The following is a 13,538-nucleotide window of genomic DNA, read 5'->3' as shown; positions in this document are numbered from 1 at the left end:
TGTAAACACACAGTCCCGTGTGTCGTCTTCTGTGCCAAGGACCACACCGGCCAACTTAGCTACAACGCCGTCACCTGTCCGGTGCAGCAGGAAGATATTCGTGCTCGTTCTCTCAAGCCACCAAGGCCGACCTCCAGCACAGCCTCACTGCAAGCATTCAGCCACCATGCACACTGCATACTCTCAACAACAACCTATAAGTGTTTTAGGTGGATGGAAGCAGATTATCAAGAGCCAAGAAACACAACGTTACTAGACCAGCAGTGTTTGAAATCGAATTAGAAAATATCTGCATTCCTATGCTGCATCTGGACCTGGGGATAATTCCATGGTTGTATGAGGCCATGCTGAAGGATGCAGAGAAGCTGGATCTGGCGCTTGCAACATTAAGCGCTGATGTTCAGCAACCGTCGAGTCTTTTGTACCTGTTTCCAAGGAGAATCGTCGTCTGCGGGAAGCCCGGACCGAGCTCGTAGAGCAAAAGCAGGACATTAGTAATGTACAACAGCATTTGTACTTTGTCATGCTACACTGCCGGGAGGGGGGGGGGGGGCAGGCTGCAATCGATGCAGTTGCAGCAGCACAGTCTCACTGGGTGCAGCTGAAAGAGTCAGCACAGAAACTCCAGGAAGAGATTGCTACTCTGCAACAGTCATTAGGGAGGTTTAGTTCCCACGTAACAGAAACGCATACGTGGGTGATCCACGTAAAGTGGATGAAGGGCACCCACGTTCCAATGTTGTGTTTAGTCACATGGAACAAACAAAATCATGAAGCGAAAGGCCTAAACCTGGTCAAAGACGAAGCTACCCAGGCCTAAGAAGCTCATCCAATATTTTTATTTCGTGCTTCGGAAATTCTTCAGCTGAGCACCGTCACAGCTCGCACAATGCGCTCCATTCTAATTTTCACCCACGTTTTGGCGGAACGTGGGTGAGCCTCTATACACGGTATGTCGTAAATCAGAAAACGTCTGTACGTGGGTCACTGAGTATCACGTGGTACACACACGTAAAGTACCCACGGATTACGTGGGACTAAACCTCCCTATTATCAACTGCCTCCGTGGAGAGTGGTCCATGTGTGTCCCGCTTCGAGACAGTACTCGTCAAGCATCGCATTGAGCGGCAGGCATACCACTCTTGTGCCTTCATCGGCAACCACATCCACAGGGCACTGCAGCAGACCGTTATTGACGAGCTCACCTCTGCTCCAGTAGCCACAGTCCAGTCATATCTGTCAGACTCTCTGTCGCCAGACAAGACCAGCATACTCCAGGAGGCTCATGAGCTGCAGTTACGCTATAGCAAGCTGTTTGCAGCGTATGCTAGTTGTCAAGCAGTATTCTTCGAGTACGAAGCGGCAGATGATGACGTCCTGGAATCCTTGGAGAAGCAGATTCCCGAGTTCATGGCAATGGTGAGGCATGACATGGCATAACGTCTCGGGAAGTCATCACACTTAAGCTACACCCGCTGGAAATGTCACACAATTCCCTGCGTGCGACGATTCGGCGTCTCCCATGGCCTCCTCGGTGAGCAAGGTGGAGAAAGTAACCACAGGAAATTCAAGCAGCTCCGCTCATCCCTTGAGAACATGAACCATGATGTCGATCGGTTCCTCGTTCTGGTCACGCAGTGTCTGACGACAAAATTGCCCCACTACAACTGTATGATACTCCGGCCAAAGAAAAAAACGCTTGAGAAGTGGAAAGGGAAGCGTAAATATACCTATTATAACTTTCAATAACTGAATCAGTGTTTCTGATCCTTTGAATCGTTTTTGTTCGTAATTTAGGTTATCCTCCGGAGCCCAGGCCGGCGGAACCGCTAGGGTTAGTTGCCCACACCTGTCCATAGCTATAAATGTAACCAGAATGTGTCTAGACATAACACATAACGGAGAACATTATGAAGAATTAGAATTTCTTTCGATCAAATAATCTACTAAAAATCAGTCACTCAGCGACAAAAGCCCAACAAGTACAGAAATGACTGAAAAGGTTCCTCGACGCGTCGCGTGCTCTGGGAGTTTCCATAGTGATTTGCGACGTAGCAAGGTTTTCGCAGATCCTGATTTTTGGCCGCTATTGTGATAAGCGGCCGCACTAGAACCGCCGTGCACTGAGGCCAGAACACGGGACCAGACGTCTTGTTCTGAGCGGGTAGACCACCGACACCGTTACACAGTGACTGCTTCAAATGTCCACGGGGTTGCTCATTTCTCTGGTTCTGATCAGGACAACCTTTTGAAGAGCCTATTTGATCCACCTCACATGAATGCAGCCAATGGGATTTCGGTCTTTGACCACTTGGTGGTGGGTCTGATCTACTCACCTCCCACCGTTTAGGCGCTGCATCTGCGCCTTTGATCCTAGAGGGTGGTGGCGTTCCCATGACGGATGCGGAAAACGCGGCTTCCAGCCGAGTCTCACGCGAACCGTGAAATTTATTTTATTTTAATTTAATTTTTATTTATTTACACCATCTACCTGTGATCAAGCACGGCATTGATCACGAGCAACAAGCTATTGATGACTACTGCAAGATGAAAGCAGCTGCACAGCACCCGGTACAGACGCGTCAGTGTGGTATTGTGTTGCATACTAACAGTCAGCATATTGGTGCATCCCCTGATGGACTCGTTTACGATAAATCCGCGTTTTGCAAGTTAGGTCGTCTAGAAGTGAAATGCTACTCACTCGGCTTTCACCAAGTCTTCCGAGGAGAAGAAATCATCCAGGAAGAAAGCCGTGCAAGGAGGGAGGGATTTGCTGACAGAGCACAGGGAACCGAAGGCGGCACATATGCAGCTGGAGGTTTTTAGGTACTACGAGAGAGCTTGGAAGCTCAGGGCCCTACGCTATGCTTTTAATGTAAAAAGGCCAGAAAATCCGATTTTAAGGAGATAAAACGGAAAAGAAGGAGCAAACCAAAAGCGGATGAAGTGAGAGAAAAATAACAATCCGCAATAAATTCTGCAAATACTTTTGCCTAACTCATATTCAAACTGATTGAAACGTTTTTGCAATACAGTGATGTAGCCAATCAACGGAAAAAAACATTTCCATCAGTTCTAGTAACATGTACGATGAGCTAGGCAAAAAATGTCCTGATGTCTGTCCTGACGTTTCCTGTGACCGGCGCTGACTCTGCCGATCACGGGCGTTCTGGCCTCGAAGGGATCTCTCTTCCGACGTTTCCTGTGACCGGCGCTGAATCGCCCGTTCACGCTTATTTTGGAGTCGATTCTGCGTCTGTCCTGACGTTTCCTGGGACCGGCACTGACTCTGCCGATCACGGGCGTTCTGGACTCGACGGGATCTCTCTTCCGACGTTTCCTGTGACCGGCGCTGAACCGCCGGTTCACGCTTATTTTGGAGTCGATTCTGCGTCTGTCCTGACGTTTCCTGGGACCGGCGCTGACTCTGCCGATCACGGGCGTTCTGGACTCGACGGGATCTCTCTTCCGACGTTTTCTGTGACCGGCGCTGAATCGCCCGTTCACACTTATTTTGGAGACGACAGGATCTCTTCCAAAGGATCTCTCTTCCAAAGGATGTTTTTGCTGACGCATCCTATCACCTATTCCGCAACTAGCGTCCATTCTAATTTTATTTCCTCCTCGTCTCCCTATTAATTTTCTTTCCAAATTTCCCTCTACATCAGGGAATCGTATACATAATACGACGAATATTGTGGCCAGCTGTTTGTGGCCAGCTGTAATGTACAATCCTGTAGAACCTTTGTAGTCACAGATACGGGACAGATACGGTAGCTCCAGGCGTGACACAAACACACAAACAAACACCAACTCACAGATACGGGACAGATACGGTAGCTGCAGGCGTGATACAAACACACACACAAACAAACAAATACCAAATCACAGATACGGGACAGATACGGTAGCTCCAGGCGTGACACAAACACACAAACACCAAATTAAAGCTGTGTGGACCCTGGCTAGCGCCAGACGTTACTGAAGTAACGTCTTCTGCATAGCTACGGGCATAAAATTTATAATTGTAGCTAATTTTCGCCAACTGGTGTTCCTTTGGTACAGCCTATCTCCGACTCTGTTCATCATAAACTGATGAACCTTGTATCTAGGTGCATCTAACTGTTAAGGAACATTTCCAAGGTGCTAACACTCTTCATTAGTTGTATATCTTTCTCATAAGGGAGAAGATGCTCAACAAAGAATATTGTTCTGATGTGGTACGGTCGATTCTACTTTTCCAGCACACTGCATTTTCTATGGTTTGCAATATTCAGGAAATTATCACCGTTAACATCTCACACCATCCCCAAGATCATCTTTATAACCATTCCTGCTGTTTTGTGTTCAAAGCCTCTTTGGTTTGCTGCGACGTCAGGAGGTATTCGAGATTGGTGCGACCTGAAGAGGTGGATGTCTGGGGCCCTCCCCGGGGAAACGTTTGGAAAATTGGGCACAAAGAGCCCATATTTCATTGCTTCAAAACCACAAGATATAACTGTTGTTGCAGCTTTGGCCGCAGTGCCGCACCTGCTCTGACGTCCCTATTAATAGTATTATGTTGAACCGGAATTGCAGAAATCCGCATTTCGCGAATTGGTGAAGTTATTGTTGCTGTACGGCTGGTCTCTTATAACTGGCGAACATCTCTATACATAATCCTCTTCTGCTGGCCCTAAGCTCCTTGTACCCAAGATTTGGGTTGATAATATTGAGACATCCATTTTGCAGCAGTGTATGTGCCGGCATATTGTATATCTTGGGCGAAGGTGGTCTGTATGGTCTAGGATCAATTTTTTGCTACTCGTACTTGTAGTCTTCAGGGTGCTGAATCGAATGGTCTTGGTCGGAGGAAGCCGAGACGCTCCCTTCCTCTTTTATTCCCAATAGAACTCGCGCACTACCACTGAAACCAGGTGACTGTGCCCTATTAGATGGGGATTCATATGCAAATGTCACAAAAACCAGTCAACTCAGCGTCGAAAAGCCTACGACATATCGGCCAATCTCGTTCATCCTTGCTTTAACCCTTTACCGGTCTACCATAAGCGTAGCATAAGCATAAGCGTACGTTTGGCCCTCATTTTTTGGGGGTCTTGTTGCTAGGAGACAGCTAAAATGGCGCTCTACGCGTAGCTGAGGTCCAAGGCTTTCTGACGATGTGCAAAACAACCATGCTTACCATACAAATTTTTGCCGTATCGATCGACTGAAGTTTGTTGAAATTGGAAAAGACGACCATCCGCCATGCGCGCATTTCAAGAATGCGAGTGCATCTCTTGGGGCCGTGTTTGACAAGCGCTCTGAGAGCAGTAACATCACCAGTCCAGGCTGGATGTCCCGGGAGGTCTTGCAGTGTAGTGTGTTGAGAAAAAGAGTTCCGTTGAGTCCTGCTAGTTCAAAAATATATCGTCCACGAATGAAGAAACAAAATTCTCCAAACAGAGAGGAAGCCTTCTTGCTGCCGACACGGCGACAGCGACTGTCACAAGGACTCGTCAGGTGCGATCAGCTGATTCGCCTGGCCGTGAGAATCACGGCATGCGTAAGCTCGCGCCTGAGTACTCATCTGAGTGAGAGTGAATCTGACGCGAGCAGCGCTGAGATGAACAAACCGAAACTGCGATATCGTGCAATGGGAATTGCTGCTGCTGGCGTATCGCCGATGGCGAGGTGTTGGTGTTCAATGGCGGTATTGTAGAGAGCCTACATTTCTTGTAAAGACGTAGCCCTTACCTGATTGTTTATCGTACGACTTCAGCTCCATCACGAACTTGGTATGCCTTTCGTGCTGTGATATTCGTGTATTTCATTCGCAATTGTATTTTCTCTCGACTTGAAGGGCTACCATGGGCCCTATCCTTGCCTGGACCTAGTCATATTTGAATTTTCTGGACGCGTTCAGGCACACAGATTTTGAAAATATATGGTTTACCCATACCTACATCACATGGTTCTTGAGTTATTGCTGGTTGTGTGTACATGTATTTGCGTGACCACCCCTCACATACATTGAGTTAGACCGGCAAAGGGTTAATTAGAATGAAATTCTAGTAGCGCTTTTAGTAACATTTCGCGTACCATACACAGTACATTAGCGCACCACTAACCTTCACTGAGAAAGAACTGGCCTAGGCGCATTGTGACGACAGTGTCTTCTGTTGAGTCAGCCCACCCTCATCCTCCTGGATAGTGAGACTGAACACACAAACACACACCAACGCACACACACGTACACCATAATAGTATACACACACACACACGCACGCACACACACACACGCACGCACACACACACACACGCACACACACACACGCACGCACACACACACAACATGGATAGTACTAATGTCTCTCTGTCTCGCCCACTCCCTCCCCTACTCTCCTCCACACTCACACAACTAATAATATTACTTTAGAAAGTGTACCGTCAAGACCATGCAAGTACACACTGACCCTTACCGTATCTCCATTGTCCTACACCACCGAAGGCGCTGAGCATCTAGGTATATTCACGGCATTCCACTGACAAGAAACGAAAACCTTTCCCTCACCATAATTATTTCCTTATTTCCATTGCTCTACACCACCGAAGGCGCCGAGCTTCTAAAGCGGGACTCCACTGATAACAAACGAAAACGTCTTCTCCAGCTCTACGAAGCAATACTTGTATTACACCTTTCCCAGGAAGCATTCAGAGAACGGAAGCATGCAGGCAAGCCATACCAAGCAGACTAGACATAGTGCTTGGTTTCTCTGCTGGCTTGCCGTTTCAAAACTTATTACTTCGAACTCTTTAGAACAACGGGGAAGCCAGCCTGGCAATGAACGTAGAAAGAGAGAAAATGAGACGGAGAAAGTGACAGAGAGAATAGAAAGCGACAGAAAGCGCGCGCCAGAATACGGGCGAGAAGCGTCCTGCAACCTTCTTGCGCCAGGCAGTTCGAGATTAGCGCCTAACTACTTTCTCGAGCTTCGCAACCCTAACAGGCTAACACGTCTCAGCTCTACTATACAAGTCTTGGCTCGACACGAGCACAGTCGCGGGACAATCATGCATGAATGATGACATGACAGGCATGGGCCTACATTGTAGGTAGAGTGAGTGCGTTCGATTACACACTTGAATCGATTCATGAATCCATTCGCATGCATTCAAGTCGTTCGATTTCATGTCATGAGCCCTGGAATCGATTCGGAATCCATTCCCTCTATTCACATGGGGTGATGTGAATAGCGCGAATCGGTTCATGAATCGATTCGTGAATCGATTCGCGCGTGTAATCGAACGCACTCACTGTGTACTGAGTGAGGGTCCGCCACCACTCACACCCGCCAGCAGTTAGCACGTAGACCCGGGTGCTCGAATGAGATACAGAGTACCAAAACAGAAACAGCCTGAAATTGTACCTAAACTTATTCCGATTTCGTTTAGTTTTCACAAATACCATCAACATACGGCTAACGGTATGCCAAATTTCAGCTCTGCCCGGTAAACGGTTTTTGAAATACTCGCAACCCACTTTTTGTTGGGTCCTTGATTCGAGGATGTGGGTCCACGGTACGGTGCTGCCAAAGACCTGCTGAATCTGCGGCTCCACTGACCATCTTGCTCTCAAAAACGAAGTAGTAAGTAATTAGTTACTACTCCCTGGCAGTCTCTGCCCTCAACTGCCATACCAAGCGTAGACGATGGTAGACCCGTGTGCTTGAATCGGAGACGATCTGACGAGTTTGCTGTTTCTGATTCAAGCACCCAATTTTCAAGTAAAAAATCCGAAGGAAATACGACTATTTTACTGCGTGCTGTAGCTTGTGTTGTAGCGCACCCGGTACCCAGGTTCTGAATTCCTGCTAGGTGGGTCAAGCCAGACTCTCTTCCCTGTTCCATCGCCTCTCCAAAAGTATATTCTGACATTGTTGAGATTTACAGATGAGAAATTGCACACCTGTCAAATCGTTTCTGATTCGAGCACCCGGGTCTACGCTTCGAATCATTCCGCCTAGCACAATTACACACAGCAACACACCAGGCGCTAGGCTAGCCCTTTCCCAAAGATGCTACAAAAATCGCCACTATTTACCTATGCATTTCGTAACCGTGCCACAACAAGTGACAGTAAAGAGGTTCTGCATAACGAATTTCGTTGCATTTTTTCGTCACTGTGAGCACGCAGCGAAAAAGTGGACGAATGTTCGTCGAAGTGGGCGCGAAACTCGAATGTTCAGCGAACAAATTTTTCGTTGCCCTTTTGCTTCACTCCGGATACCCTTTCTACGTACAGACTTGCTTTGATCTGAGTCGATTTTAGTTTCTATCTCCGTGGCACGTCGTTCAGTGTGGTAGCTTCAGCTTACGATGGAAGGTCTTGGACGGCGTATGGCGATGGAAGATGATGGTGTGGATCCGCTGCAGACTCCCGTCGTGCAAGCGCCAGTTCCAGTCACTCCCATCCAGGGAGTAGTAAAATACATATTTTACTACTCCCATATGTATTTTACTACTCCCTGCTCCCATCTCAAGTACACCAAGTGACACTTCAGCCTCAGGTGATGGACGTACTCTATCCAGCACGGCGGAATGCCAGCGCCTCCAATACACTATGGAGATGGACCTCATCCTGCTTCGGCAGCTGCGCTCTCACCCGCATCCTTTCGTCCGTGGGTCGAATGCCATGGAAAAAGTTGCGCTGGAGCTTGGCATGCTCTCGACAGGTACATTCAGGCAGCAGCTTTACCAGATAGTGTTCACTGGTACATTCAGAAGTTCCATAATGTATTCACATAGCAGCACACTTACACATTGTGTGTGTGTGTGTGTTTTGTTTGGATAAACTACAAGTACTACAGTGTAATCATACAGTGAATGATTTATATATAGCTCATACTGGGACGAAAAGGACGAAACAGTTCTGTCCGCTGGTTGAGTAGCTCATCATTGCAAATACTCGTTCAAACTGGGAGGGCCGACTCCGAAGAACTTGCTGGTTTTGTTCCCATAGTATGCAGATATGTGAAAAGTGTAGCGACATAGTAGTAGAGAGCCACTGGCTGAAGCAACATCTTCTGCTGTTTTTTCATGTCGATATAGGCCCAGAGTGTAGAAATTTCTCCAAAGGCCCACTCCACTGCTATTCTCACGTTGCTGAACCGCGTGTTGAAATCACGCTGTGCGGCTGTCAGTGCTGCACCCTGGAAAGCCTTCTGCAGATACGGCGACAATGGGTATGCCGTGTCTCCATACAGCGCATACGGCACTCCATGTGGGTCGTCCATATGTGCGGCCAACTGCTGCAGGAGTCCACTCTCTGCCAAGACACCAGCATCATGCCTCCTCCCCTCCACGGGACCAAAGAGATGTGCGATTATGCCGTCAGGTGTGACCACTGCTTGGTACTTCAGGGCATGCACTCGTTTGTGCCCGTTGTAAAATTGCTGCTGGTCTCTGACAGGACGGCATATTGGCCTCGCGGTCCCATCAATAAAACCCCACACATGGAGATCGGGGCCGACTTTCTCCGTGATTTTTGTGGAGTACGTGGCAACTCTCTCTGCGCTGAAGAATCCTTGTGTGAATGGATCTTTGAGCAGGTGGCCCATCTCCGCCACATCCACATCAGCATTGTATTGAAAATCAGCGATAGCACAGGCTTTGAACGCCCAAAATCATCACAGAGGTCAGATAACCGGCTGGGATAACACAGCCGTCGGAGAAGAACCAGCAAACCCTCCATGCCACTCCAGTTGGTCCGGCAAACTGGAGATCTATAGTTCTGCGGCACCTGCAGCGCAAAGTATAGGTCTTTCAGCTGCTGCCCAGTAAAGCGGAAGCGCCTGATGCACGTCTCATCATCCAGACTTGCGATATCCAGACGCATGGGCACAATTTGATGACCGATAAGCATACCTCGAGCAGCTGCATAATGAATTCCAGTGACCAGAAACAACAATTCATCCTGCTCGAGGTCTCCGTCATCGAATTCCAGTAGCAGGAAACAACACAACAACTCCTCGTAATCATCTTCTATATCCACCGACATCTCCTACACCTACGCGTGCACGGCCACGCCACGGACACCACTTCACGACTCAAACAAGTAAAGTAAAGTGCTTTCGCTCCGGAAACACAAGTCAGAAAAAACCAAGTAGAAAAGCAGCATTGGAAAAGCAGCGAAAATTGCGCAGCAAAGTTTCGTCCTGCAGAACCTATTGGCGTTTGAATTTTCGCGCCTCAAATTTCGTCACATTTCCGTCATCAGCAGAGACGAAATTCGTTATGCAGAACCTCTTTAGTAACGTACGTAAGTCGTTAGTTGCTGAAATCGCATCCATATTTTCAGAAAAAGCTCAACAAGGTGCGCAACTCGAAATGAGCGAGTCACTTTTGCAAACAATGATGCCAAAAGGAGCAGAAATACACGTAGACCACACTGCTTTAGTGAGTCATGCGTGCTTTGAAGGAAGGAGTAAGATACCGGCTTTGAAGTATGCATACATGAATGCATACCTGTGTGTTCACAGAGTAAAACATGACATTGTTAGCTACTACATAACCTACACTATAGCCTATACTAGGGAAAGGAACAGATCAGACTAAGAGTCGAAGTCACTTGGAATAATTTTTTTACCTTTTTTGTCTTACTTTCGCACAGCATTCATGACATGTAGGGGCATTTCTCAGCGCTACCACATCCATTGTAGTGATTGTACTATGATTTACATGTACTTCGGCAAGTACACTTGTTATGATAATTTGATGCAATGTTTCAGCGCTTTTTGTTGGAGTGGAGCCTCACGGTTACTTCAATGGTCTCCTTCAGGGCGCTTCTCTGCTCCCGTTTGCGGAAAAGTTGCGAAGTGGTTGTGAAATGAAGAAAGTTTGCAAAAATTGCGATTTCTTCCAAAACAACAAAAAAGTTGCGAAAAAGTGGGGCGGGGGCGTCTTTGGGAAAGGGCTACTTAACAGTACTAAGTACAAATATCAAGAGGGACGAACGGAAAGGGAAAGTAAAACAGATCAGAAAGGAAGATGAAACTGGAAGAAAGAGATACGTGGAGGGAATGTGGACTGGGCGGATTCTTGAACCATTACTAAAGCGGGGCAAGACATGAACAGAAGGGCCAAGTGCGTCGGCATTCATGTTTTAAAATTTCCGAGCCTTATTTTATCGAGAAAGGTAGCGGCAGATGAATGTGATACTGTGTGGGTGAACTTACCGGCTGATGTATTCATATTCTACCTGAAACCGTATTTTATTGGTTAAATACATTTTCAAAAAGGAAGGGATACAGGGATGCAGCCAATTTGTCGTCATTTGTCACTCCGATTAGTAACTTCGGCTCTGCTCTGTTTTGTTTTGAACTGTATACGTATGTTTAACTCATTGTATTTCTTTGTATTCTGTATCTCGTTATCGTTATCTTTTCCTCTAGCCCTCTCGCTTAGGATGAGCTTTCTTTTTTATGGCAGCTTAAGCGAAGGCTATATACATGCTTTATGCAGGTTGATGCCAACGCGAACAAGCAAAATAATAATAATAATAATAATAATAATAAAAGTTCTGTAGAAAATGATCTAATCACTAACGCCTTCAATTCGCTTCAAGTGAGCGTTGTTGTTGTGTTGTCATCTTTTATGTTCCATAATCGAGTACAATGTACTTTCAAAAAACTCTCGACCACTTAGTTATTTTTCTGTTTCTCTTTTAATGACAGTCCATTGCGCGCCTGAAAAAAGTACTTAGTTTATTAGGCGGGTTACAGAACTGTCGTTCGCTGGCTTACTTGTAGTTTTGATAACGCTTCGCTCATTGAGATATCTACCATTTAACTCGGAACATTTTGTCCTTCTTCCTTTCACAATATCTACCATTCTCTCTTTTTTCTCCTTATTTTCTCCCCAACCCTCCTTCCCTGTAACATAATAACATATTCGCTGCCTTGTCATTGAGCATTTGTGCTCGTTTGGATTAGGGAATTCAAATAAAGTATACAAACAAACAAAATAGCCTTTCTTCAAGTTCTAAACACATGTACAGTCAACTTCGCTAACAACGACTGCGGATATAACGACAATTCGCTAATAACGACAGAATGTTCATGCCCAGAGCAAAGTCCCATCCAACTGTGACACATACATTGTATAGTCAACTTCGCTTATAACGACTGCGGATATAACGACAATTCGCGAATAACGACAGAATGTTCATGCCCAGAGAAAAGTCCCATCCAACTGTGACACATACATTGTATAGTCAACTTCGCTTATAACGACTGCGGATATAACGACAATTCGCGAATAACGACAGAATTTTCATGCCCAGAGCAAAGTCCCATCCAACTGTGCATGTGACACATAATTATCATGAGACTTCGGGTATAACGACACTTCGCGAATAAGGACACTTTTCTGATGTCCCGCCGAGTGTCGTTATAAGCGAAGTTGACTGTAAATACCTCAATTGCTTCACATAATGGTTGTTAGCTACATGATAATGGTTGTTAGCTACATGTATACCTAGATATACTTTGAATATAAAAGGTTTATAGATAAGAAAAACCAAGGAAGTACAATGTACGCTATATTGTCCACTAACACCACCAGTTACTAAACAATCAGCTCATGCGATAACATTGCACGGCACTGACCGACGGGACTGACGTTCTACAACTAACTGGCTAACAGCTCTAGCACATCTTGGATGCGCACTCCAACAGCCTTCCAACTACTTGGAAGGTGCTAAGGTACAGAAATAACATGAGGAGGGGAAGGTTATACTTATAGCGTAACTTGTAGTTCCTTGGTCCTTTTTCTTCTTCTATTTCATGTAATTAATCCTTCGCTCTCCATCCTAGTCCACTCAATTTTTTCACAATCATAATGGTTGTTAGCTATGCCGGGATATACTTTGAATAATAAAAAGGTTAACAAGCTTTAGTCACTCACTACTTACCTCTGATGTCAACTGGTGAGTGGTGTCATACAAAGTTCAACTAAGTACTTGGATGTCTCTTGCATTGTTGTACCTCGGCCTCAGCCCACTCTCTGGTGAGCGTACAGAGTTGTTTGCTTGACAGCATGTTGCATTCTTTGACTTCGGTATTCTCACGATGGCGCCATCGCCAATAATTAAAAGAGTTTGGAGGACGCATTGTGACTGGGAAAAGTGCTCCTTGCTACAATCTTCATCGTTGGCAGAACCCGTGTCTTGCGACCATTTGAACCGTATGGGAATTCTCCCATGATATTGGATTCGTCGTACTTCCGGCTGTCTCATTTCTGTAGGTGAAGAACAAGGGAGGAAAATGAATCGTTCTGTTAGATACTGAGACAGAGGACTAGGGGTCAGGTGCCGAACTTACCGTCAGGCTCTGCGGAAGATGTGTTTTCTTATCCGTTCACAACGAACTTTCAGCAGGAATGAGTACAGTTCAGTCAACGGAACAACTATTAATTGTATTGAACAAGGTTGGACAACGGGAGTTACAAAGGTGAATCCCTAGGCCCTAGCTAGAAGAAACGACGTGACATGTGATGGA

The 13,538-nt window shown here is 46.3% G+C and overlaps 1 long non-coding RNA gene across 3 annotated transcripts in view; it reads right to left on the bottom strand.

The window, feature by feature from the left end:
* Positions 1-13,538, bottom strand: part of LOC135824964 (uncharacterized) — a 32,963-nt gene extending 19,425 nt beyond the window's left edge. Inside the window, exons 1-3 of one of the 3 annotated variants that reach the window (XR_010554990.1) lie at positions 13,362-13,538; positions 12,953-13,278; positions 6,111-6,198 (exon numbers count right to left, since the gene is read on the bottom strand). This is a non-coding gene — a long non-coding RNA (uncharacterized LOC135824964). The remainder of the gene's footprint in view (positions 1-6,110; positions 6,199-12,952; positions 13,279-13,361) is intronic. The other 2 variants (XR_010554989.1, XR_010554988.1) reach the window with 2 other exon arrangements.

The sequence above is a fragment of the Sycon ciliatum genome, chromosome 9 (genome assembly GCF_964019385.1).
Source record: "Sycon ciliatum chromosome 9, ocSycCili1.1, whole genome shotgun sequence".
NCBI classification, from domain to species: Eukaryota; Metazoa; Porifera; class Calcarea; order Leucosolenida; family Sycettidae; genus Sycon; species Sycon ciliatum.
Note: the sequence above shows the minus strand (reverse complement) of the source record. Positions and strands in the feature narration are given on the sequence as shown.